The sequence below is a fragment of the Balaenoptera ricei genome, chromosome 9 (genome assembly GCF_028023285.1).
Source record: "Balaenoptera ricei isolate mBalRic1 chromosome 9, mBalRic1.hap2, whole genome shotgun sequence".
In the NCBI taxonomy this organism is placed as follows: domain Eukaryota; kingdom Metazoa; phylum Chordata; class Mammalia; order Artiodactyla; family Balaenopteridae; genus Balaenoptera; species Balaenoptera ricei.
The window spans coordinates 35,304,180-35,330,671 of NC_082647.1; positions in this window are offsets into that span (position 1 = coordinate 35,304,180).

Below are 26,492 nucleotides of genomic sequence, written 5' to 3' on the forward strand. Positions count from 1 at the left end.
TTTTATTAGTCTTTTTCCTATGATTGTTACTGCATTGAATAAAGATACATCATGACTGCCCAAGATTTTCGTCAAGAGGTACAAATTTATTTAACGTATTAGGCAGAAGTGTTTTTGGCGGTGGTGTTGGTGGTTGCTTTCGGCCAGCATCAGGAATATAGCTAGAAAATTTCCTATGGTCCCCTCTATGTTCTATGTCTATTCTGCTGAAGTTCTGAGAGGTCAGAAGCTATTTCTACTCTGTTTACCACTGTTGGTTTTAACATCTAGCATTGCATCCAGCCTTTAGTCAATATTTATTGAATATGTTTATTATTGAATAAATGAAGAAAGGAATGGTAACTTCTGAATTATGAGGAGCTACAAAGCAGGCATCCATTTTAAGAAATTTTCCTTATGTGTCCTGTACCTTGATGTCTTGGACAATTAAACATCAAAAAAAATTAGGCGATAATGATGATGGAAAACGACGAATTAATGATTATTGTTGTCAGCCTTGGCTTGACTGCAGTATCACCTGGGGATCTTAAAAAATACTGTTGCCTGGTTTCCACAGCAATTCTGTGCTAATTGGTCTGGGGTGTGGCCTGGGCACTGAGATTTTTTAAATCTCTCCAAGTAGTTCTAGTGAGCAGCTAAGATTGAGAACCACTGTTATACGTGATGATAGGACGATGACTATGAGGAAGAAGAGAAATTTCAGGATATCTACCTTATAATCTTAATTTATGAAAATAAAAAGGGTTTCTTTTTCATGAAAAACCACTTTTAAGTAATATAACAAATCCATTCCATTTCTGCTTGACATACCAGCACACACACACACACACACACACAGAAATACAACCTTAAGCACTTTCCTTTCTCCCTTTCAAGAAGTGTTTAAGAAACCTGAACCTATAACTCAGAAGCTCAGCTCCATGCTATCCCCACGTGCCTTTGGTCTCTGGATCCAGGAAATGGATTTCTGTCTTGTCCCTGCATGTGTAAATCTTTGCTTTGAAACACTTTTTTAAGTTAATTAATTAATTTTATTTGTATTGAGCTATAATTGACATATGACACTGTGTAAGTTTAAGGTGTACAGTGTGTTCCTTTGATACATTTATATATTGCAGTACGATTACCACTATATATCACTTACATATGGGATCTAAAAAAGCTTTGAAACGCTTTGACTCGACGTATGCCCCTTGTCCTGTGAGCAGGGTTCTTGTTTGGTTTCTCTCACTTCTCAAGAGCCCAAATCCTCCCCTTTCTACTCTCCAGAAACTCTTTAATTTTTTCAGAAAAGCTATAGCTTTGGGGCCAGGAGCAGAGTTGATAGCCACCTACAAAGTATAATTTATGGATCTACAAATAGCCCCCATGAAACACATCCCAAAATATCCACTAAAGTACCTCTGCTGGAGATGAGTTTACTTCTGTTCAATTCGACAAATTCGCTGAGTATTCTAGGGTTATGATTATGGAAGCCATTTTTTCCAAACTAACAGTTGGGATAGCCCTTCAGAGGATCTAGCAGTAGGAGAGGATATTTGATGCCAAACTCACTAAATCTAAAGTTAACTAAAACAGTTTTGCCTAAAGTACTCTTTTGGTCATAAAATAGGTCATTGTTCTTAATGCAGGAGTTTTTTTATTGCATCTCAGAACAGGGGAAAACTCTTTCGGTCCCAACGTCAGAACTGTTTAGAAAAATTAAAACAAAAAACTATAGAAACTGTTCAGGAAAGGAGCAGTAGTTAAAGCACGATATTCCATCTGTAATCTTTTCATTTATTGACTGTGTAAAAATGGGAAAAATATTTTTTCTCTGCAAGATTTTCTTATCGGTACATTGAGAAGAATAATTTCTATTTCACAGTGTTGTCATGAGAATTAGATTAGGTAATGCACTCAGGATGGTACACAGAGAAACAGGTACTAAAACATAGTTCCTGTAACAATAATTAATATTGTTGCCAAGAATAGTGATTACCTTCCCTGCTTCTTCGGAACCACGTAAAACTTATTTTGCTCCTTCATTTGATAAAGAACCTTATTTGTGACCTCTAAGATTGTCCATCAGTAGTTAAGTGTTGGTGGAAATGCAGATTATCTCACAGCTAATCCACTCACAAGATGATACCGCAGCTAGAAATACAACAGGAAACATTACTTTCTGAGAAAAAAAGGAGAGCTAACAAGCAGATGTTTTTCACCTATTTTAAGCTAATTTTTTAAATACTTCTATTCCACAGCAGGATTGTTTCAGTTCCAACAGCTCTTCATATGCAACTATCAGCCAGGTTAAGAATTTAATGCCTAGTTATTGTGACATGATTTTTTGACAAGAACAATCATCTATTGTTAGCAAGTGAAAGTTGAAAAGTTTGGATTGGTCAAATAAAAGTACTTTAGGCTGGGAATGCAATTGAGAAAAGGCAACAGTCAAAACACTGCCAAAGTGCTTCATGATATTGGAATGTTATCTGGATTGGGTCAGAGGAAATGTTGAAGTGGTGTCATGGTTTACAGCTCAACTTCAAATTTAGAATTTGATAATCTAAGACTTACCAGGAATCCACAATCATTGTCATAATAAAGTAATGGCCATAAAATGTTGTTGAATGTTTATCATTTAGAAAAGGGAACATAGCAAAAGTGCATAATAGTTTTGCTTAAAATTACCTGTTGTTAAGAATAAATAAGTTATATACATATATTATTATAAAATAACGTTTTTTGCTTTATTTTTGATGTTCTGAGGTATTCATTGTGTTTTTTTGTTTTTGTTTTTTTGTTTTGTTTTGTTCTGTTTTTTTGGCAATCCCAAACAAACTCTTACTAAAAGTGATTGTCTGGGGATATAAGTGGATAATATATGTGGAGCTCTAGGAAAGTTACCAATCATTGCATTTAAAGAAATGAGCAAATCCAAGAGCTGGTAAGCTCTATTAAAAGAAGAAAGCTTGAGACAGTTTATCGAGTAGATGTGGTCCTTTGATTATAGAAGAAACTGCTTACTGGGTTCATGATAAGAGGAAAGGAAACAGGCATTAGAAGATGTTTCCTTTATTTAATTCTGTCAGGTTAGTGTGATTATGACTGAGAAAATTTAGGTTAGAATATCAGAAGAGCTGCTTCTAAGAGTGTTTTCTGTATGCTGCTCTGAAGCATTGGAACAAATCAACATCATTCATTCATTTATTCATCAAAAAAATGTATATTAAATGCTTGCTAAGTAAGATATCCATGAGTGGGAAGTCAGAGAGAGAGATCAAGTTGATGACTTATTTGCTAAAGGCGGATTGTAGATCATGGCTTACAACTATAGCCAGAATCAACTTCCTTACCTTCTTCCTTAATATTTGACCTTGGCTTCCTCCCTATAGGAAAATAGGACCTACAAAGTGGATACCAACCCAGGCTGCAACATAGAGGGTCCTAGCTCTCATGGACCTCAGAGAACTGGGATCCAAAAGGAGAAGAAGAAGCCACACATACTTTAGCCAGGTAGGTCTAAAACAAAGCACTATAGCTCCAAAAGGCCTGAAACACTTGTTCATGACTGTATATCACTCCATCTTTCTTATGGTATGATGAGGGATTAAAATCTTTCTTTCTAATACTGTCTCCTCCTGGCAGGTGGAGAGGAAGTCCCTTGCTTTCTATGAAAATGTGAGGAATGGGTTTATAAGCATTTCTGAACAATATTTTTGCTGAGTTTAAAAAATAAGTAGGAGTGTACCAAGAATATGACAAAGAGGAGAGTGGTAAATGTTCTAAATTGGTAAATTTCTAGGAAACTAAGGCTGCAAACATTGGAACAGAGGATGTGAAAGGGATGGAAGCTAGGAAGGGGAGGAGGATGAGGGCTATGAGGGTGGGAAAATAAGCAATGACCCTCAGACTCCTGATCCCAAGACTCCAGGGATTCTGATTCATGATGCCTCTAGAGCAGGGCTGTGGGGATTTAATTGGCTTATTTTTTAAGCAATGACCAAGTAATTCTTATATAGGTAGTTGTAAATGCCAGGTTGGGATTCTCTGTTCTGGGTGATGAGAAGCCTTTAAAGAATTTAAAGCAAGTTCAAAAGCAAGAATTTAAATTAAGAATTTAATTTGGAGAAAAAAGAAGGATAAATATCAATGACAAGGTTTTCTGGCTAGGGTGACTGAGTAGATGGGGCTATTACCCTAGACCAGAAATGTATCCTGAGAAAATTTTAAATTGTAAGGTAAAAGATTCAGTTTAAGTTTGGAGTTGTCGCCTCAGTTCTAGAAGAAATCAAAGTTCAATCATGCTATAATTTACAAACACTAAGAATGAATAAGATATGTAATTTACCTTGGCTCATTAATTCACTGAAGAAAAGTTTATTGAACCAGGAAGTGTGAGAGGTGCCGATTCTTACCTTCAACAAAAGATGTTCACAGTAACATCTGACCTTTTTATCCAGTGGAGTCATCTCTGCTACTCTTAGCTCTTGGGTCTCCAAGTCCATTTAAATAACCAATGGTTACTGAGCCAAGTAGTCATAGGAGTGAGAACATGTCCAGTTCACCTGGTTTCTAATAGGAGATTACTATACCCAAATGAGTCCTCCTTCACCAAGTTTCCAGGACCAAATGCTGGTCTAGTAGAAGAATACAAATTTCATTTATAGCAGAGCAGAGTAAAATTTACCAGAGCAGTCAAGTATGTGGGTCATTTTTCGTCTTTCAAGCTTAAGACTGGGGCCTTCTAGAAAAGGCTGGCACACTCCTTCACTGTTCCCTGGCTCATGGCTGCTTGCTTCAATTCCCTTACTTAGTTTTCTCTTTCAACCTGCCCCACCTCACAAACCAATGTCCCACTCCGTTCTCTTCTTCTACCCCAACTCTGCCCTAATTATAATTTGCAAATTGAGGAACTCAAGCTTTATCTGGAAGCTCTAAGAGGTTCTCTTGGAATTGAGAATTTACTATTGCACAGTAGCAGAGCAAGTACGATTCAAGTTCACTCTACCAGTTAAATTTCTCACTACTTACCTAGGAAGCCTTCAGGGTCAACATACAAACTTGTGCAAGATATACCAGCTGCGCTCTGCACAATCACCCAGCTGAAAGGGCAGGTAGAGGCTGAACTCCAGCCTGCACCTGACTTCTCCAGCACGTGCCTTATAACTGGGCTATGTCCACCAACAGGGGCACCTCTTATTTGCTCAAAGGCACAATCTGGCCCAGAGGTGGCCCTAAAGCAAATCTCACCAGGGTGAGCTTTAGTTTCCTGTAGAGGGTGTGACTCATTCCAGATCCTAACCTACATTAAAACAATTACATTAACTATAAATTGCTTTCATTTAGTTTTCTGGGATGTACATCAGTTTCTGTTAGATCTGACAATTTGGGGGGTAAGGAGCAGCAATTTATTATTTCCTGCTACAGATTAAAACACTGTTCTGTTGCTAAAGGAGGTCACAATCTAGCAGGTCAGAAAGCATATACTTCCTCAACTTATGATGGGTTTACGTCCCTTATAAACTCATCGTGCATTGAAAATATTACTAAGTCGAAAATGCATTTATGTTTGGGCAGGTAAAATTATGTAGTGCAGTGTTTGAAGCAGGGGAATTTTTTTTCCTTTTTTTCCCTTCTTTTTTATACTGTATAATGTCCCTCAAGTTATGGCAGTATACCTTGTGCCACTGAATTTCCAAAGTTTACCAATTTTTTTTTTTTACTGTGCTTCAAATAAATAGAAAGAATAGTTATGATATTGATCTTCAACTTTGCCATTCATGCTTCTATGCACATTAGGCTAGGTGTTCCACTTGGAAAGCATAAGAGTGTCTAGGCCTTTGAATGGCATATGCCATTTCTGGGAAATGTATTTGTAGGCTAAGTATTGCTTTCTACATTTAAGTAACCCCTAGTTTTAAAAAGAAGAAATGCATATTGAATAGTTTAATGATTTGATTTGTTTGGCATTATAGGAAGCAAGCCGGTGCTAAGTATTTTTAAATGGCTATGTAAGCAAACCTGAACTGTAAATCGTCATTCAGGAATGTGTATTAAGATTATGGAATGGGTGTAAGACTACTGGTAGGGGGAGAAGGTGGGTATGACTTAAATGGATCTTTTACGGCCCTGTGATCTATCCTTTCCTTGAAAGTTTCTGAAGAAAAAGAGGAAAGATCATTTTGCTGCATTCCTCCATTCTTGTTTTTTAAAGAACGAGTCCCAAGCCCTACAAACAGCTTGTATTGAACTTTCACATTTGAATTAAAGATTGTTAAACATGAAAAAAAAAAAGAAAATGCATTTAATACGCTTAACCTACTGAACATCATAGCTTAACCTGGCCTTCTTTAAACGTGCTCAGCAGACTTACATTAGTCTACAACTGGGTAAAATCATTTAACACAAAGCCTGTTTTATAGCAAAGTATTGACTACCTCATGTATTTTATTAATTACTGTACTGAAAGTGGAAACAGAATGGTTGTAAGTGTATCAGTTGTTTATCCTTGTGATTGTATAGCTGCCTGGGAAAGATCCAAATTCAAAGTGTGGTTTCTACTGGATGCTTTATTGCTTTAGCACCATCATAAAGTCAAAAAATGGAAAGTCAGAGCATTGTAAGTTGGGGACCATCCATACATATATAACTGATCAAGACAGTAAAATAGAAGAAGCACAAAGTCTTTTGAAATTTAGGGTGAGGGATTTCTTCTGATAGAGGAAAGTGAAGTGTTCAGGAGATAGTAACGAAACACACTATTGAGAGATAGATAGAATCTTAATAGCAAATGGGAGAGTAGTATGTATAGAAGAAATTCAGCCCAAAGGCAAGGTGGTAGAAAAACATGGAGATATGGGGAGACTATAGCGCTTTTAGGGAGAGTGCAAATATTGCAAGGAGAATGAGAAAAAACAATGAAAAATAATGCTGTTAAAGTATAATCAGAAGAGAAGGACCGGGACTTTCCTGGTGGTGCAGTGGTTAAGAATCCGCTTGCCAATGCAGGGGACATAGGTTTGATCCCTGGTCCGGGAAGATCCCACATGCCACAGAGCAACTAAGCCTGTGTGCCACAACTACTGAGCCCGCGTGCCACAACTACTGAAGCTCACAGGCCTAGAGCCCGTGCTCCACAACAAGAGAAGCCACCGCAATGAGAAGCCCGCACACCTCAACGAAGAGTAACCCCCGCTCACCACAGCTACGGAAAGCCCACGCACAGCAAGAAGACCCAATGCAGCCAAAAATAAATAAATAAATGAATAAAAATTTTAAAAAAAAGAAGAGAAGGACCAGGCAGTTCATCCAGTCCTGTGATTTTAAACCTCATAGCCCAGAAGTGCCTGTATGACTATCTTGGCTTCTACTTCCCGAAGAACTCCACATTTTCTGTTGTGCATACTTGGGTCACAAAATAAAAAGAAAAAAAAAGGAAAAGAAATCCACTAGCCACATCTGGCTTCATTTTTTAGATGGGAAGCGGGTGCCAAGATCGATACAAGAGGCCCAGCCGGCATCCCATAACTAGTTAATGGCAGCCCAGGACTAGAACCTGAGGCTCTGACTCTTTCCACATCCCAGCTTCTCAGACAGGAATGCTAATATCTTCCGATCCACAGGGCAGTGCACTAGAAATTAGATTGAGCTACAGGGTCAATATGGCCCATTTCTGGTAATATAGATTTCATTCAAATGACAAGTAAGTAAAAGCATTTTTTTCTATTAAAACAAAATGCACACATTTCAAAGATAGAAGTATATTAGGTATCTCAGACCCTTGGGGTATGTCATGATTTTCGCTGGCAATAGAGGTACTTGGATGGAACATTTTACAAAGCATTTTGGTGTAATGAGGCTGGAAAAGTCGGTTGCTGCCAACTTTTGGAAGTCCTTAAACATCAATCCAACCAGGGACTGGATTCAATTCATAGGCAATTCATAACTATTAAAGTTTTAAAACTGTGGAATGCAGTTATTGGACCTAACATGTTTTAATTGCCTCACTTTAAAGTCCCTGCCGCTTACGTCTTTTCGGTAAGATATGAGCTTTCTCTTTGCTGTTGCTGTTGTTGACCTGGAGCCAAATTGTCAGTTTAGTTGGCTGAGTTTTGGTATTCTCTTTTTAAAAAAAGTTTTTTCCATTCTGTTTTGGTTTTTGCTAATTTATAGGTTCTTTGAACTTCTTTTGGATTCGATCTGAGACTTGAGAGTAGTCGTTTGAGAGCAGCACAGAAGCTCTAAAGATTTCTCCCTGCTGAGTGTGAGAAAACTAAAAAAAAAAAGAAAAGAAAAAAAACCATGGCCGAGGGAGACACTCCTGTTGAAGGAGGTTTACAGAGTTAAGAGCTCCTGAGAGCAGGTGATCTGGACTTGCCTCAAAATTTTGATTATGGCATACTGCGGCTGCTATTCCACTGTCCAGCACAGTGTGCATGCTTTGGAATTTAAATTTAGAGATCTTTCAGTCTCTGCATCTGTGTCTGGGGAACCTTCCAAATCAACAGTCTGCTTTCTTTCAAAAGCTGGACAAAAAAATTGCAAGACGTAGTCCCAGTTGTTCCTTTATAAGTTGAATAAGGTAAATATGCACATTAGCTCGAAGAAGGCAAGCAAAATTCAAAGTTTCCTCTATCACAGTGCCAGAGTCCTTTAACCTCCTGGATGAGCTATCTTTTTACAGTCTCTGAGGAAAAAAGTGTCTGATCAAAAAACTCTAATTGGAATTGAAATCGATTCTTCTTTATTAAAAAAAAATAATTTACAATATTTTAGTATAATGCTGTAATTATATTAGCCAGGTCTTTCAACAGGAATAGGTAATTTTTATGTTTAGGTTGGTGTTTACTTTGAAAACAATATTATTATATGATTTAAATAAAATATAAATGTAACTTATCATATAGAATCAGTTTCTGAAATTTTTACTGTCTAAAAAGTTTAAAATTTGTGGAAATTCATACAAATGCAATCCAAGGGTAGTAAGTGTCAAAATCCAAGAATCCTTTCACTCTTGTGAATCGTTTCTTAAAAGAGAGAATTCAACATCCATCTCATGTGAGGTGCTCTGTTACATTACACAGAGTAACTTTCAACCAATGGATGTTTTTTAACTTTATTAAAAATTCTGAATTCTTGTTTCTCTTACTTTTCAAATGCCATACATTTTGTGTTGCTTTCTTATTCATGCTTATTAATGCTACTGTTTTAAAATGAGGCACGGAGACTCCTGATCTCAGCAAATATCTTGGTGAATATACTTTTGCTTTGGGGCAAGTAAAACTTAATATTCATAACTCTTGGAATGCAGAAGGAGAATATGAAGAGAATCATTGCTATTCCCAAGCTATGGGTATCAGGGTTAAATAGCTGATATGAACAACTTATCAGGGGATTGGCAACATTATTCAAGTGTCATGTAAAAGCCAAGATCACCCTGAGCTTCAAAAATCCAGGGAAAGGAAAACTCTACTACTAGTTGACATTTCAATAAGATATGGCTGAGAAGAAAATGCCTGTATCAAGAGATCTCAATGGGCTAGTTTTGAGAAAAACAATGAAGCAGAGACAAAGCAGTAAAATAAAAATATATCCCAGTGATGACCCTTAAAATCTGAAAATCAATTAAGGCAATTTTGAAATGACGTAAAATTAAGTAATTTGAGAAGTTCAAATGAGAACCAAGTAAGTGAGGTGCCTGTGCATAAGCACTTCAGAGTTTTATTGTTCTCTACCCACAACATTCACCAAAATCATTCAAGACACCAAAGTATTCCAAAGCTATATTTTTCTAGTTCATAAAATTACTATTATGTAGTGTGCATCACAGCGTATAGCACAAATGAAAACGGTAAATAATTTTTAGAATTTTAGGAATATGGGTAAATTTTTTTCCTGGAAAAGCCTCCAACTAGGTCTTTAGTTTAGAGTAAGAATATTTCATTGCAAATCAAGAAATATCAAATGATATCACTCATGAATATTTCTGTCTCTGTTCATCTATTGAATATTTTTGTATTTCTGTTTGTATTGCACACTACAGCTGTGTACCATTTTACATACTTATTTAATAAATAAGATCATATACCATTTATAAATTCCTATATTGGGAATAGGACAAATAAATGCATTGGTTATGTTGGAAAATTGAATTCCTGAATACTGAAATACAACAGAATACTGAAATGGACTTACCAGTATTAGGAAAAAAAGATAACTTTACAATTCCTAAGATTATCCCCTAATACTGTACTTCCCACCCCAATTTGGGGAAATTTGGACTAAAATTGAATAGATAGACTTAACGCCAGTTATCTAAATTAGTGTCCCTAAAGTAAGGAAATCAATAAAGGCACAGAAAAAGGTTTCAAAGTATAATCAAGCAAAATAAGGAAGAATTGAATTGCAGAGCCGAAGCATATGTAGGAAAATATTTGACAACAATCTACACTAGGAAAGATCCTGATGAAGTTTTAAACTGTGGAGGTTAAAGAAAGAATTCTTCAGTCAAAACCAATGTGTGTGTGTGTGTGTGTGTGTGTGTGTGTGGTGTGTGCATGTGTGTGCGTGCGTGCATGTGTGCATGCATGTGGATGTATATGCGTGTAGGAATAAAAAGAGGTGAAATGTCAGACTGGTTCCAGACCTATACCAAACCTAATCTAATGCAGGAAGACATCAGAAGACAAGGGAACAGATGTTAGCAACATTCAATGGGAAAGAAAGTGTAACTAAAGATTATTACATACAATCAAGTTGTCAAACAAATATTAGGGCAACATGAAGATATTTTATGAATTAAAAAATGGCAACAAAGACAAAATACTCAGAATATACATCTCATGAACCCCTTTTGAAAAATAAAGAAATATTAAATATTTAAAATGATATTAAAAAGCCAGCCAACTAACAATGCTTGATGGGAGATGCTGAGGTAAAAGAAGAAAGGCATCTGTCAAAACCCAAAGATAGTGAAGCCGTAAGTACAAAGCAGTGAGGTAAAAAAAAGCATGAGTCAAAAATGCATACTCAACCAAGTTATCATCCAACTACCAGGGAAACAGAATTTCATGGAGGGAATGCAGCAGGCATGAACTTTCTAGAAAAAAACAAAAACAAAATAAAGCAAGCAAAATAAACAAAAAACCTACTTCCTAAAATCCTGTTCCAAGGGGTGAATTTTTTTTTTTTTTTGAATTTCAAAACTGAGAAACAATGCAACCGACAATGGGAAAAGAACTGTCAGCGAGTTTGAATGCACTTAAATATAAAACAAAGATTTTAAAATGTACAAATCAGAAAAAAATCGTATTATTAACTTGGATAATGTGTTGGGTTGGCCAAAAAGTTTGTTTGGGTTTTTCCGTAACATCTTATGTAACAAGGTGGTTTACAAAATATGACAAGAATTGATGTTCTAGAAAATAGCTCTTTAGCTATTTTCACTTACCACTCCTCCAAGATAGTTTCCTATATAGAAGTCATCAGTGCTGAATTTTCTTTTTTTTTTTTTTTTTTTTAGTGCTGAATTTTCAAGATCGGAAGCTCCCAGTTCTCCAGTAATTTGGATCAGGAGAGGACAGGTGAGAGCATGTTTGAGTGATTATTTTTAACCGTTCCACAGAACACACTCCATAAGAGAAAAAAATTGAAACGTAGTTTAAAATTTTACTCCATATTCAGTGTTTTTCATCATATTTGTCTTAAACTAAGGCAGACCATTTGGGAAATTATATCACTGGTGATGATAAAATTTTATCTAGGGTTCAGAAATCCCATCAGTTCCACTTCAGTTTTTAAATTCTGCTAAATGCAATCTAAATTGAAATTATATATTTTTATTTTAAAAATAGTATGGTTTTGTTATAAAATATTTATCTATCCAGCCCTCTATAAGTAAATGTGCCACAGGTTAAATAATATTCAATTTTATTAACAGTGGTTACTTCAGATGGTTAGATTTTGATTGTCAAATTTTTACTTCATTCTTTTCTATTTTGAGTGAATAATTTATAGTTAAAATATGTCATTTTTTTATTAAGACTTTAAGGTACAGAGATTTCTTGTATGCCCTCTGCCTCTATACTTGCATAGCCTCTTCCATTATCCATATCCCTCACCAGAGTGGTGCAGTTATTACAATTGATGAATTTACATTGACATATCATAATCCCTCGAAGTCCATAGTTTACATTACAATTCACTCTTGCTGTTGTACATTCTATAGGTTTGGACAAATGTTTAACGGCATGTATCCATCATTATGATATCATACAGAGTATTTTCACTGCCTTAAAAATCCTCTGTGCTCTGCCTATTTGTCCCTCCCTCCCAACCCTGGGCAACCACTGATCTTTTTACTGTCTTCTTAGTTTTGCCTTTTCCAGAATGTCATATAACTGGAATCATACAGTATGTAGCCTTTTCAGATTGGCTTCTTTCATTTAGTAAAATGCCTTTAAGTTTCCCTTATGTCTTTTCATGGCTTGATGCCTCATTACTTTTTAGTGCCGAATACTATTCCATTGTCTGGATACCCCAGTTTATTTATCCATTCACCTACTGAAGGACATCTTCATTGCTTCCAAGTTTGGGCAATTAGTAATAAGGTTGCTGTAAACATCCATGTGCAGGTTTTTGTGTGGACATGTTTTTAACTCTTTTGGGTAAAAATATCAAGGAGTACGACTGCTAGGTCATATGGTAAGAGTATATTTAGTTTTGTAAGAAACTGCCCAACTGTCTTCCAAAGTGACTGTACCGTTTTGCACTCCCATCAGCAATGAATGAGAGTTCCTATTGCTCCACATTGTCACCCATATATGGTAATGTCAGTGTTCTGGATTTTGGCTTTTCTAATAGGGATGTAGGGGTATTTCATTGTTGTTTTAATTTGCATTTCCCTGCTGACAGATAACGTGTAGCATCTTTTCATATACTTATTTACCACCTGTATATCTTCCTTAGTGAGGTATCTGTTAAGGTCTTTGACCGATCTTTTAATTGGATTGTTTATTTTCTTGTTGAGTTTTAAGAGTTCATTGTATATTTTGGATAACAGTCCTTTATCAGATGTGTCTCTTGCAAATATTTTTTTCCCGGTCTGGCTTGTCTACTCACTCTCTTGACATTTTCTTTCACAGAGCAAAATATTTTAATTTTTAAATAAGTCTAGCTTATCAATTATTCCTTTCATGGATCGTGACTTTGGTCTTATATCCAAAAAGTCATCCCTATACCTAAACTCATCTAAGTTTTCTCCTATATTATCTTATAAGAAGTTTATAATTCTGTGTTTTACATTTAGGTCTGTGATCCATTTGGGGTTACTTTTTGTAAAAGGTGTAAATTGTGTGTCTAGATTTATTTTTTTGCATGTGGCTGTCTAGTTGTTCCAGCACCATTTATTGAAAAGCCTAGTTTTCTCTATTATTATGCCTTTGCTTCTTGGTCAAACACCAGCTGACTTGTCTATGTTGGTATATTTCTGGGCTGTCTGTTCTGTTCCATTGATCTTTGTCTAGCCTTTGCCAATATCACACAGTTTTGATTATTGTAGCTCTATAGTAAATTTTGAAGTTGGATAGTGTCAGTTCTCCAACTTTGTTCTTCTCCTTCAATATTGTGTTGACTATTCTGGGTCTTTTGCCTCCCCATAAAAACTTCAGAATCAGGTTTCTGATATCCATAAAATAATTTTCTGGGATTATTATTGAGATTACATTAAATCTGTAGATTAAGTTGGGAAACACTGACATCTTGACAATATTGAGTCTTCTCTTCCATGAACATGAAATATCTCTCCATTTACTTAATTCTTTGATTTCATTCATCAGCAGTTTTAGTTTTCCTCATACAGATCTTACATATATTTTCTTAGATTTATACCTAAATATTTCATTTGTAGTGTGCTAATGTAAGTGGTATTGTGTTTTAATTTCAAATTCCACTTGTTCATTGCTGGTTTATAGGTTAATGATTGACTTCTGTATATTAACCATGTATCCTGCACTCTTGCTATAATCACTTGTTTTTTCCAGGTTTTTAAAATTCTTTTGAATTTTCTACATGGACAATAATGTCATCTAAGAACAAAGATGGTTTTAATTCTGCCTTCTCAATCTGTATACCTTTTATTTCATTTTTTAACGTTATTGTGTTAGCTAGAACTTCTAGTCCAATGTTGAAAAGGGGTGGTAACACAGGAAACCCTTGCCTTGTACCTGATCTTAGTGAAAAATCATCAAGTTTCTCACCAGTAACTATGATGTCAGCTGTAGGTTTTTGGTTAGTATTCTTTGTCAACTTGAGGAAGTTCCCCTTTATTCTAGTTTACAATTATTGTTATCATGAATGGGTGTTGGATTTTGTCAAATGCTTTCTCTGCATTTATTGATATAATCATATGATTTTTTTAAGCCTGTTGATGTGATGGATTACACTAATTGATTTTTTTTTTTTTTGAAGAGAAAGGTAATTTTTAAAATTTATTTATTTATTTATTTATTTATTTTTGGCTGTGTTGGATCTTCGTTTCTGTGCGCGTGCTCTCCCCGGTTGCAGCGAGCGGGGGCCACTCTTCATCGTGGTGCACGGGCCTCTCACCATCGCGGCCTCTCCCGTTGCGGAGCACAGGCTCCAGACGTGCAGGCTCAGTAGTTGTGGCTCACGGGCCCAGTTGCTCCGTGGCATGTGGGATCTTCCCAGACCAGGGCTCGAACCCGTGTCCTCTGCATTGGCAGGCGGATTCTCAACCACTGCGCCATCAGGGAAGCCCACTAATTGATTTTTGAATGTTGAACAACTAGCCTTGCATATCTGGGATAAATTCCACTTGGTCGTGGTATATGATTCTTTAATGCATTGTTGGATTTGATTTGATAGTATTTTGTTGAGGAATTTTGCAATTCCTATAATCATGAGAGATATTTGTTTGTAATTTTCTTTTCTTGTAATGTCTTTGTTGGTTTGGGTATAAGGGTAACACTGGCCTTAAGAATGAGTTAGGAAGTATTCCCTCTAATTCTTTCCCCTGGAAGAGATCATAGAGAATTGGTAAAATTTCTTCCTTAAATGATAGGTAGAATTCACCCATGAACCTATCTGGGCCTGGTACTTTCTGTTTTGGATAAGTTATTAATTATTGATTATATTTCTTTAATAGATACAGGCCTATTCAGATTGTCTACTCTCTTGTGAGTTTGGGCATACTGTCTTTTTCAAGGATTGATAGTTTCATCCTGATTATCAAACATATGGGCATAGAGTTGTTTAAAGTGTTCCTTTATCTTTTTTTTAATGTCCGTAGGATCTGTAGTTATATTACCTCTTTCACTTCTGATGTTAGTAATTTGTGTCCTCTCTCTTGTTTTCTTAGTCATCCTGGAAAGAAGCATAACAACTTTATTGATCTTTTCAAAGAAACAGATTTTTGTTTCATTGATTTTCTCTGTTGATATCTTGTTTTCAATTTTATTGATTTCTGCTCTAATTCTTATTGTTTCTGTTGTTCTGCTTATTTTGGATTAAACTTGCTATTCTTTTTTCAGTTTCTTAAAGTTGAAACTTAGATTACTGATTTTAGATATTCTTCCTTTTCTAATATATGCAAAATATCCCTTAAGGACTGCTTTCACTGCATCACACAAATTTAGATAAGCTGTGTTTTAATTTTCACTTGATCGAGATATTCTTTAATTTCTCTTGAGCTGTCTTCTTTGACCCATGTGCTATTTAGAGATGTGTTATTTAATTCCCACATATTTGGGGATTTTCTCGCTATTTTTCTGTTATCATTTTCTATTGGGATCTGAGAGCATACAGTGCTTGATTTCTATTTATTTAAATTTGCTAAAGTATGTTTTACACGCAAGAATGTACTCTATCTTGGTGAATGTCCCATGTGAGCTTGAGGAGAATGTGTTTTCTTCTGTTGTTGAATGAAGTAGTCTATCTATAGAGTATTGACCATAATGTCAATTATATCCAGTTGATTGATGGTGTTGTTCAACTATGTCCTTACTGATTTTCTGCCTGTGCGATCTGTCCATTTTTGATAGAGAGGTGCCGAATCTCTTACTATGATAGTGGAGTCCTCTATTTCTCTTTGCAATTCTATTAGTTTTTTGCCTCACATAATTTGACACTCTGTTGTTAGGTGTATACACATTAAGGATTATTATGTCTTCTTGGAGAATTGATCCCTTTATCTTTAAAATGTTATTCTTTATCCCTGATAACTTTCCATGCTCTGAAGTTGACTCTGTCTGAAATTAATATTCAGCTACTCCAGTTTTCTTTTAATTAGTGTTAGCATGAGATATATTTCTGCATCCATTTACTTTTAATGTGTCTTTATATTTAAAATGGGCTTCTTATAGACAACATATAGTTGAGCCCTAATTTTTGATCCATTCTGACAATCTGTCTTTTAATCAGTATATTTAGACCATTGAAATTCAAAGTGATTATTGATATAGTTGGATTAATATCTACCATGTTTGTTACTGTTTCCTACTTGTTGCCTTTGTTCTTTGTTCCTATTTGTCTTCCACTTTTTGTGTGCCTTTTATCATTTTAATTGAGCATTTTATAGTATTCCATTTTCTATCCTTTCTTAGCATATTGTTTATGCTTCATTTTTTACTTTTTTTAGTTGTTTACCTAGAGTTTGCAATATACATTTACAGCTAACCCAAGTCCACATTCAAATAATACTATACCTTGTTACAGATAGTGAATAACAAAATAATCCTAATTTCTCCTTTCCATCCCTTGCATCCTTGCTGTCATATCTTTCTTATTTATAAGCATGTATAAGTCATATATATATATATATATATATATATATATATATATACACACACACATAAGATATATGTGATAGATAAGCATACATACATAGTCAGTAAACAGTTTGTATTTTTTACAAATGGTTATCTGTTAGATCAATTATAAATAACAAAATAAAAGGTTTAATTTTACCCTCACTTATTCCTTTTTTGGGTGCTCTTCCTTACTTTATATAGATCCAAGTTTCTGACCTATATTATTTTCCTTCTCTCTGAAGAACTTCTTTTAACATTCTTGCAATGTAGGTCTACTGGCAACAAATTCTTTCAATTTTTGTTTGAGAAAGTCTTTATTTCTCTTTTACTTTTGAAGAATAAGTTTATAGGGTACTGAATTCTAGGTTGTTGGTCTTTTTCTCTCAACTTTAAGTATTTCACTCCATTCTTTTCTTGCTTTCATGGTTCATGGTTTCTGAGAAGTTCGATGTCATTCTTAGTTTTGTTCCTCTACAGGTAAGGTGTTCTTTCCCTCTGGTTTCTTTCAGAATTTTTTCTTTATCTTTGATTTTCTGTAGTTTGAAAATGATATACATAGGTGTGTTTTGGTTTTTGGCTTTTTGCATTTATCCTCCTTGATGTTCTCTGAACTTCCTGGATCTGTGATTTAGTGTCTGACATTATTTTGGGGAAATTCTCTATCATTTATTGTTTCAAATATTTCTTGTTTCTTTTTCTTTCTTCACCTCCTGTTATTCCTATCATGTGTAATTTATGCCTTTTATAGTTGTCCCACAGTTCTTGGATATTCTGTTCTTTTTTTTCAGTCTTTGTTCTCTTAACTTTTTCATTTTCCAGGATTCTATTGATATATCCTCAAGCTCAGAGATTCTTTCCTCAGCATTGTTCAATCTACTAATGAGCCCATCAAAGGCATTCTTTATTTCTGTTACAGTACTTTTGATCTCTAGAATTTCTTTTAGATCCTTTCTTGAAATTCCCATCTCTCTACTTACACTGCCCATCAGTTCTTGCATGCTATCTATTTTATCCATTAGAGCCCTTGGCATATTAATTATAGTTGTGTATGGTCAGGTCACTCAAGATGGCTGTTCTCTTGCTCTCTGTACATCCCCTGCTCGACCAGTACCTGCTTCACCTACACCCTACACACATGACTGACCTTCGTATGTACTTGCCCCAGGCCCCAGCTTAGTGATTGTTCTTATCAAAGAGGCGGCGAGGGGCTTGCCCCTCTACTGGTTTCCCTGGTAACTAATGAGCCCACCTGACGTCAATTCCCCTATAAACTGGTAATCTCCCCTTTCCCCAGGAGCAAAGCCTGCCGCCATGTCTTGCCCGCTATCCGCGCACACAGTGGGGTGTCACTCCAGGACCTAGCTTCAGACGTATAGGCTGAACGTGTAGGCTCTCCCATCCATTAAACCATTGACATCTCTGTTGCTGACTCCAGGCTCTTTCTTCGGTCTTAAAGCTGGGCAGGTGCAGGCCTTGTAGGCCTCTGGTGTGCAGCCCAACAAGTTGTTTCAGATTCCCTGTCTGATAATCCTGATACTCTTCAAACTGTGTTTTTGTTTTTTGGTATGCCTTGTAATTTTTTTCTTGATAACCAGATATACCCAGTAAAAGGAACAGCTATAAATAGGCCTTTAGTAATGTGCTGTTGGGGGAGGGAGAAGTGTTCTATAGTCCTGTGATTGGGGCTCAGCCTTTTAGTGAACTATGCTTCTGGACCGTGAACTTCACAGGTGTTTCTCAGTTTTTTCTCTCTCCTTGGGTGGGACCAGATGGCTAGTATTGGCTGGAGTTGCTTTTGTCCTTTCTGTCACATGGAAGGCTAAAGCTGGCTTAAATTAGGTATTTCCCTTCCCCCAGGTCAGTTAGGCTCTGATAATACCCCAGCAGGTTAATTAGTTTCCCCTGAGGGCAGGCTTTATTAAGGAGGCCTGCATGCTCTAGTGTATTTCAAAATGGTTCCTTTCCCCTTCCCCTTGCTGGATCAGGAGAGAAGTTTTTTCCAACGTGGGAACTTGGTCACGCTCCTGGAGGTAAATCTTATAATACTGCGCACCCCCCTCGCCATGACTGGGTGATCCTGGAGATTTTAACTGTCAGTAGTTGCCCATGTTGAGCCTCTAGCAATTTGTCGATGACAGTTCAGGTTTTCCTACCCTCGCGCTGGTTCCTGTGGTGGCGTCTGCTCTTGAGTCTCTGCTCTGCTAAGTCCTTACTCCATGTAGTCTCCTGTCTGTACCTGCAACCTTGGGAGCATCCGTTTGCCCTGTGTCCTCCCCTCTCTTAAGAACCCAAGAAGAGTCATTGACTCTTCAGTCTGTGCAGCTCTTCACGTGTTAGGATGGAGTGGCAACTTCTAAGTGCCTTACGTGAAAACATGGAAAATTAGTATGTTATTTTTAAAAGTAATTCTGAAACAAGAAATTAAATAACTATTGAAGTTTAAAATATATTATAAGTGAATCACATTACAACTGATACCATTGTGTAAGGATATATTATTTTTTAATCTATAAAATAATTTTCCTTAAAAATTGTGAAAATCGTATCACTTCTTCATGAAACGTCTACATTGAGGCTTTTTTTGGTTTCCTACATGCTGCAACTTACATCTAAGATTTTAATCTCTTAATCAGGAATAATATTTTATATTTGAGTCAGTGATAATAGATTTAAAAGTCTTTCAGACTTTAATTTCATTTGCCTGACACCAAATTCTTATTCCATTAATAAATTCATTCAAGACTATTCTTCTCATTTCCCATCGCTTATGACCTGAAATTTCTTTATTTTTAGCCTACTCTTTGAAAAATTAACAGATGATATGTTTCTAACATAAAAACAGGATCTTCTTTCTTTTTTTCCCTTTCTTTATGTTTAACTAAGACCTACCCAGAATGAGAATGTTCTTGGCAAGTAAACTATGTTTTGCAGCATGCCTGACATTCCCTGTCAGTGCTTTGCCTATGTCAAGTTCTTAAGCATTTCTCAAACCATTGCATAGTCTACCCCCATACAAATTACTCTGTGGAGAAGAGCAGTTAGACACGGAATGTAAGTTGCCTTCTGTCTGTGCCCCGAAACCATGATGAACAAGATCATGAACTACAGAGGAAACTGGTTGAGTTTGAATCCTGGCTCCACTACTAATGATCACACTCAGCTGTGTGACCTTGAGCTAATTATTTAACTTCTCTGTGCCTCAATTTCTCATCTCTGTAATGAAGATAATAACAATCCTTACTTTATAAGGTTGTTGTGAGGATTAAACGAGTTAAAATAAGTCAAACACTTAGGTATCACCTGGTCCATAGTAAGCAAGATGTGTTCATTTTTATCTTTATCATGGTAACAACTACCAAAATATAATTTACTCTTCCAAAATTTAAGAGCATACATGAAATAATGTGATTACTAGGAATGTCATGTATTAATTTGAAAATTATTTTAGTGGCTCGAAACACAGAGTTTGTAACTGTAGAATATAATTTATTCAGCTAACCATGCAGTTGGGATTGCCCAGGACAATCTCGGTGTATGTTTGTTGTCCTGGAACACTTTTTTAAAATTGAAGTATAATTGGCATATAGCATTGTGTGAGTTTAAAGTGTACAACATGTTGATTTGCTACATTGTATATTGCAATATGATTACCACCATAGTGTTAGCAAACACCTCTGTCACGTCACATAATTATAATTTATTATGGTGAGAACAACTAGGATCTAGTCTCTTGGCAATTTTGAAGTTTATAATCCAGTGTTGTTGACTCTATAAACACTATGCTGTGTGTGTCCAGAATTTACCTATGAGTTGCAAGTTTATCCCCTTAAACAAAATCTCCCCAATTCTGAATGACATATATACACTAATTTGTATAAAATGGATAACTAATAAGAATCTGCAGTATTAAAAAAAAAAAAAAATCTCCCCAATTCCCTCACCCCACCCCCAGCCCCTGGAAACCACTATTCTAGTCTATGTTTTCATGAATTTGGCTTTTTTAGATTCCATATATAAGTGATATCATACAGTATTTGTCTTTCTCTGTCTGACTTAGCATAATGCCCATAAGGTCCATTTGTGTTGTCACAAATGGCAGGATTTCTTTCTTGTGGCTGTATAATATTCCATTATATATATGCTACATCTTCTTTATGCATTTGTCTCTTGATGGACACTTAAGTGTTTCAGTATCTTGGCTATTGTGAATAATAGCCAAGTGAATATGTAGTGAATATGCTGCAGTAAACACAGAAGTGCAGATATCTTTTTGATAATCCTGTTTTCATTTCCTTTGGATACATATCAAGAAGTGGAGTTGCTGGATCATATGGTAGTTCTATTCTGAATTTTTTGAGGAGCCTCAATAATGTTTTCCATAATAGCTACACCAATTTACATTCTACCAATAGTGCCCAAGGTTTCCCTTTTCCCCTCATCCTCAAAAACACTTATCTCTTGTCTTCCTGATGATAGCCATTCTAACAGGTGTGAGGTGATATCTCATTGTGGTTTTGATTTGCATTCCCCCTAATGATCAGTGGTGTTGAGCATCTTTTCATGTACTTGGTTGGCTATTTGGATTCTTCTTTGGAAAAATGTCTATTCAGTTCCTCTGTGTCCTGGCATAATTTAAACAGCCTCCCTTTCACTCTCAAAAGTAATTCATTTTGAATGATAAATGTTATGAATACTCGTTAAACAAGAGGACAGAACTGTGTCACTTGGAAAGACATGGTTAAGTTTAGAACTTAAACCTCTTTTTTAAATTAATGTTACCTGATAAGTTGAAATAAAATGTTTCTTTTAGGCTTAAAAATCTCCTATTGGCAATTCGTAATTCATCCATTAGTTCATTTAAAAAATATTATGTAGTGCCTATTTTCAGGATAAAGCTTTGAACAAGACAGAAAACTCCCTGCCCAAGGAGTTTACCTTTTTGTGAAGAACATAGATAATTAATAAGTAAACAAGTATGCATCTAGAATAATGACACAGAGTAGGCATGAATAAATACTTTTAAATTCTTTTTTAAATAAATGAGATAAGATTGATTCTGATAAATGTTCAGAAGAAAATGAAATTATAGGAGAGTATCTGGATGTTATGCAATGAGCAGGACTGTCCACAAATAGCCTGGGTGTGCATTCTGGATTGCCTGAACGTGGACAAGATAGCTGGGACCAGCCCCTTCTTCCAACGGAGGATCGGACTCTGAGCTCAACAGGAAATCAGTCTTCTCCACCTGAGCCCCAGGGTCTTCATCTGCTGTCACCTGAAGTTCATAGACAATTCCCATTTTTATAACACTGGCCCTTCAAATCGATACCCTCTTGGGTCTAGACAGCTTGATGTCCTTCGTTAATAAGGTTGCTCTAATGCCTGACTTATTAAAAGGGAGAGAACTGAGGGGACAAGTTTTCTCCACTGTAATATAGACCCAAATTACATATTCGGCATTACTCCTTGGCCCAGTATCTCTCTCATGGTGGTGAAAGAATCAGGTGTATCCTTGCCTTATTTCTCGATGATGCTGACCCTGAAGCTTTTGTATTTTACTTGAAAAGTAATGAGAAATCATTGAAGAGTTAAAAGCCAGGGAATAACATGGTCTGATTTGTTTTAAGTAGATTATTCTGATGGGTATGTAGATAATGGTTTTAAGAGGAACAAGAATGAATGCAGGAAGGTCAGTTAGGAAGTTACTGCCATTGTCTAAAAGAGATGGTGTGGCTTGGAAAAGGATGATGGTGGCAGAAATTGGAAGAAATGGAACAATTTGACATATATTTGGCAAGACTTGTAGAAGAATTGTATGTCAGAGGTGTAAGGAGGGGAAGAGTCAAAACTAACATATGGGTGTTTTTTGTTTGTTGGTTTTTTGGTTTTTTTCTTTGAGCCAGTGGATGGTGGTTTGGACACCTAGTTCCCTTCCCAGGAGATCTCAGTGGTATGCAGGTCTGCGGGGGGAATACTGACTCAGAGTGGCCACTATACCTTATTCTGCATCACCATTCAGCAGTAGTAATTATCCCGCAAAAACATACATGAAAATCTTTCTTTGTAGTATTGGCATCAAGGAAATTGATTCATTTTAGAGAATTTGAATATGGATAGTGGGAATATTCAAACCTAGTCCCTCATATCAGGATCACACAGTGCCTGCCTGGTCACTAGGATTCACCTTTTCAACAGGGGCCATGAGAGGGGGACTTGCAAAGAAGGGATGTGGGTTTCAGTCAGGGTTTCTATTTATTTCAATATTCCTTTTCTCCTTACTTATTGAATTTTAGCTTTTTTAGTTAAATTTCCACAACACTAAACCTAATTTTTAATGATCTTTTGCTCTTTAAGTTCTTAGCTATTTAACCTACAACCTTCTCTTCATAAGCAATCTAAAGTGACTCAGCTAAGGAGAAAGATTGATTCTGAATGGGAGAGACATTTGGGTCTCAGCTTTTTGATGGTTTACCTCGTTTAAAGCAAACAACTATAGAGTTGACCCTTGACCAATGCAGGGGTTAGGGACACTGATCCTTTGAACAATTGAAAAACCACATATGACTTTACAGTCGGCCCTCCGTATCTGTGGTTTGGCATCTGCAGATTCAACCAGCTGTGATTGTGTAGTACTGTGGTATGTATTCATTGGAAAAAAATCCACATATAAGTGGCTGGGCACAGTTCAAACCTGTGTTGTTCAAGGGTCAACTGTATTTATATATATAAAATTTCCTAAATATAATTTAGCATGACAATTATTTGGATTAAAGATTATATTGTTAAGAATATAGGTACTAGTAAGCAAAATAATTTTACAGCTTTAAAATATGATGCAGTATTGACAAAACATGTTGAAGTACCCTGGTATGGGAATTAACATGGTTAATGAAACTCTATAGATAATGTTTCCCCAAGTGTCTCTCTACATTGCACCGAATTTGGTAGTATTAAATGTGATATTTCACCTATCATTTTTTAAGCTTCTTCAGGGATAAGAAAAAAATACAGCAAATTTTCTTTTCAGGAGTAAAGGACCAATATTGCGTTGTTATGGCAACCAAAGCTGCAAAACATTTAAGAGAAGGGTGGTTCTTCAAAAGTTACTCTAACTTGGTAATCATGCATGCACAATGCCATTTGTTTAAAATGCACTCATTGTTACATGATTATAATTGTCCCCAGAATGTTCCAAAGGATTTCTAGAAGAATTACTTCCTCAAATCCTTTTAAAAATTAACAGGCCAACTATTTATTACTATTAAGAAAATTATTTCCAGCATTGCACTGGATCTAGTAAATTTAAATTTATTTTCCAGTAACTTATGCATATCTAGAAACTTATATTGACAAAAATATGCATCTCGTATAGCTAGGCAGGAATCTATAAATTATTTATCACCTATACTTATACTTATTAAGTGGAATCTTAGTGGAGGGGTGGATATCAATATTTTAGGTGACTCTTTCTCTGACTGCTTGGAATCACAAACATACGATATAATTTTAATGTATAAAATTTAATGATTATGTAATACATTATTCATATGTGTAGTGTGTATTAATATTTGTCAATAAGTTGTCCCATTTCTATTTCTAGTCATAATCCTTGTATTTGTATTATTTCTTTAATCTATGTGAAACGTTTACTAACTATAAAATAGTGAATATCACCACATTACTTAGAAACTCGATAGAAATATTTACACTTATCAGTGATCTTAATAGCAAAATATAACTGAAACATCCCAAAGACTAATATAGTTAAGTAGTTCTCAGCTATGTGCGTGAATCTTTTCTAAGCACAAATGTCAGGTCTATGTTCCTGTGTATTCTGATTCAGTAGGCTTGAGGTGGGTCTCTGATATCTATATTTTTAAAGTTTCATAGGTGACTCTGGGTGGCATCATCATTCTTTAAGGTCCTTTGGACTAATGTATAAGAAAGGAAGCACCTTTTTAAGTATTATGAACATTGCTGAGCATTCAGAACATGCAAGTACATTCTCAATATTGTACTAAACCTTTATTATTTATGAACTCTAACAATTCCTCAAAATAAACCTGGAAAAGATTCTCTTGGACAATGTTTCCATTCATTAGGATTTGTCAATGACTTTTGGCTGGAAGAATGTTCTGGGATCAGAGGAGCAAACCAGTGGCCTGCCAGATGAGGCCTGCGGCATTGCTGTTCTGTCTTGCGCAGCGTATCTTAATTTGTTTTTAACTGAGCTAAATGTTTTCAAATCATAAGAGTTAAACTTCAACCATTCAGTTTCTAGCTTCTCTTGGAGAAGCAGAAGTTCTGGCAGCATGGGGCCTGCTTACCCTCAGACTGGACTACGCTGTCCTTTCAGGTACAGGTGGGCTCTGCAAGCTGCCTCGGCCCCCGCCTCTCAGGCTGTGTGTGTGGGAGAACTTGCATACATCGCTCTCTGCCAGGGCAAGCGTTATGGGTATGCGGCCCATGCAGTTGCACTGGGCTTTGCAAATTATGTAGCTGGACTTTCCCTTGGCCAGATCCATGACCTACCCACCTCCTGTGGGTGTGAGGTCAGCATACCAGCACCAGCCATGTCTTTTCCTACTAGCGAACTCCTCTACCACTTTTAGGATTCAGCTCAAGCATTTTCCTCCAAGAAGCCTTATCAGAACTACCGGACTAATTTGAGTGCCCCTCATCTGGGCTCCCAAAGCACCCTATTTATTTCTGAAATGTAATACAACAGTATATTGAAAATATTTGTGTATTTCTCCCACAAAAAACAAGGGGGGCGGGGGTGTTCAATGCGCGAACTATGAGTAGGCAGCGAAAAGGTTGGTAACAGTGGTGTGGAGCGCTGGTATGAAAATCCACATATAACTTTACAGTCGGCCCTCCATGTCTGTGGTTTGGCATCTGCAGATTCAACCAACTGTGATTGTGTAGTACTGTGGTATGTATTCATTGGAAAAAAATCCACATATAAGTGGTTGGGCACAGTTCAAACCTGTGTTGTTCAAGGGTCAACTGTATTTATGACTAGAAAAATTGTAACATGAAGCTTTTGTTTTGTTTGCAAAGAAATGGGAAAAAAAGGAATGAGGCAAAAAAGAAAGGGAAAAGCAGATGTTCACCTGAAGTGGTAAATATTTAAATAGAGCCAGCTTTCATTTTTAGAGCTCTCTATCCAGGTGACATCCACTGAAACACTTTCAGGGATAAATTAATACTTTGGAGAGGATGGTCTTTTTTTTTTTTTTTTAACCCTTCCCAGTTTATCAACCTGGAACCTGTGGGAATCACCTGAGGGTGGTCAATACTCAACAACAATGTCAATTTCAGAGATTTTTTTTTCCTCCCTGGAATCTGACAGACTAGATGCACACAATTTGGAGTACTTCACTGTTAGATAGAGTATATATATAGTCAGTTTACTTTACAAAGAGATGCTCCAGTTATATCTATCTGCTATTTTTAAACCCTGTAAGATAAAAAAGCAAGCCAAAATTTTGAACCTTAAGTTTTAACCTGTGTTTTTCTTTTTTTAAAAAAATAATGCATACGCAATAGAAATATAGAAAACACAGAAAATTAAATGTTTATTCATTATTATATTCTCCTTTTATAAAACCTATTTGCATTTCTGTTTGTTTTTCCAGGCTTAATGACAGAAGTTTTAAGACAGTTTTCCTTTGCCAG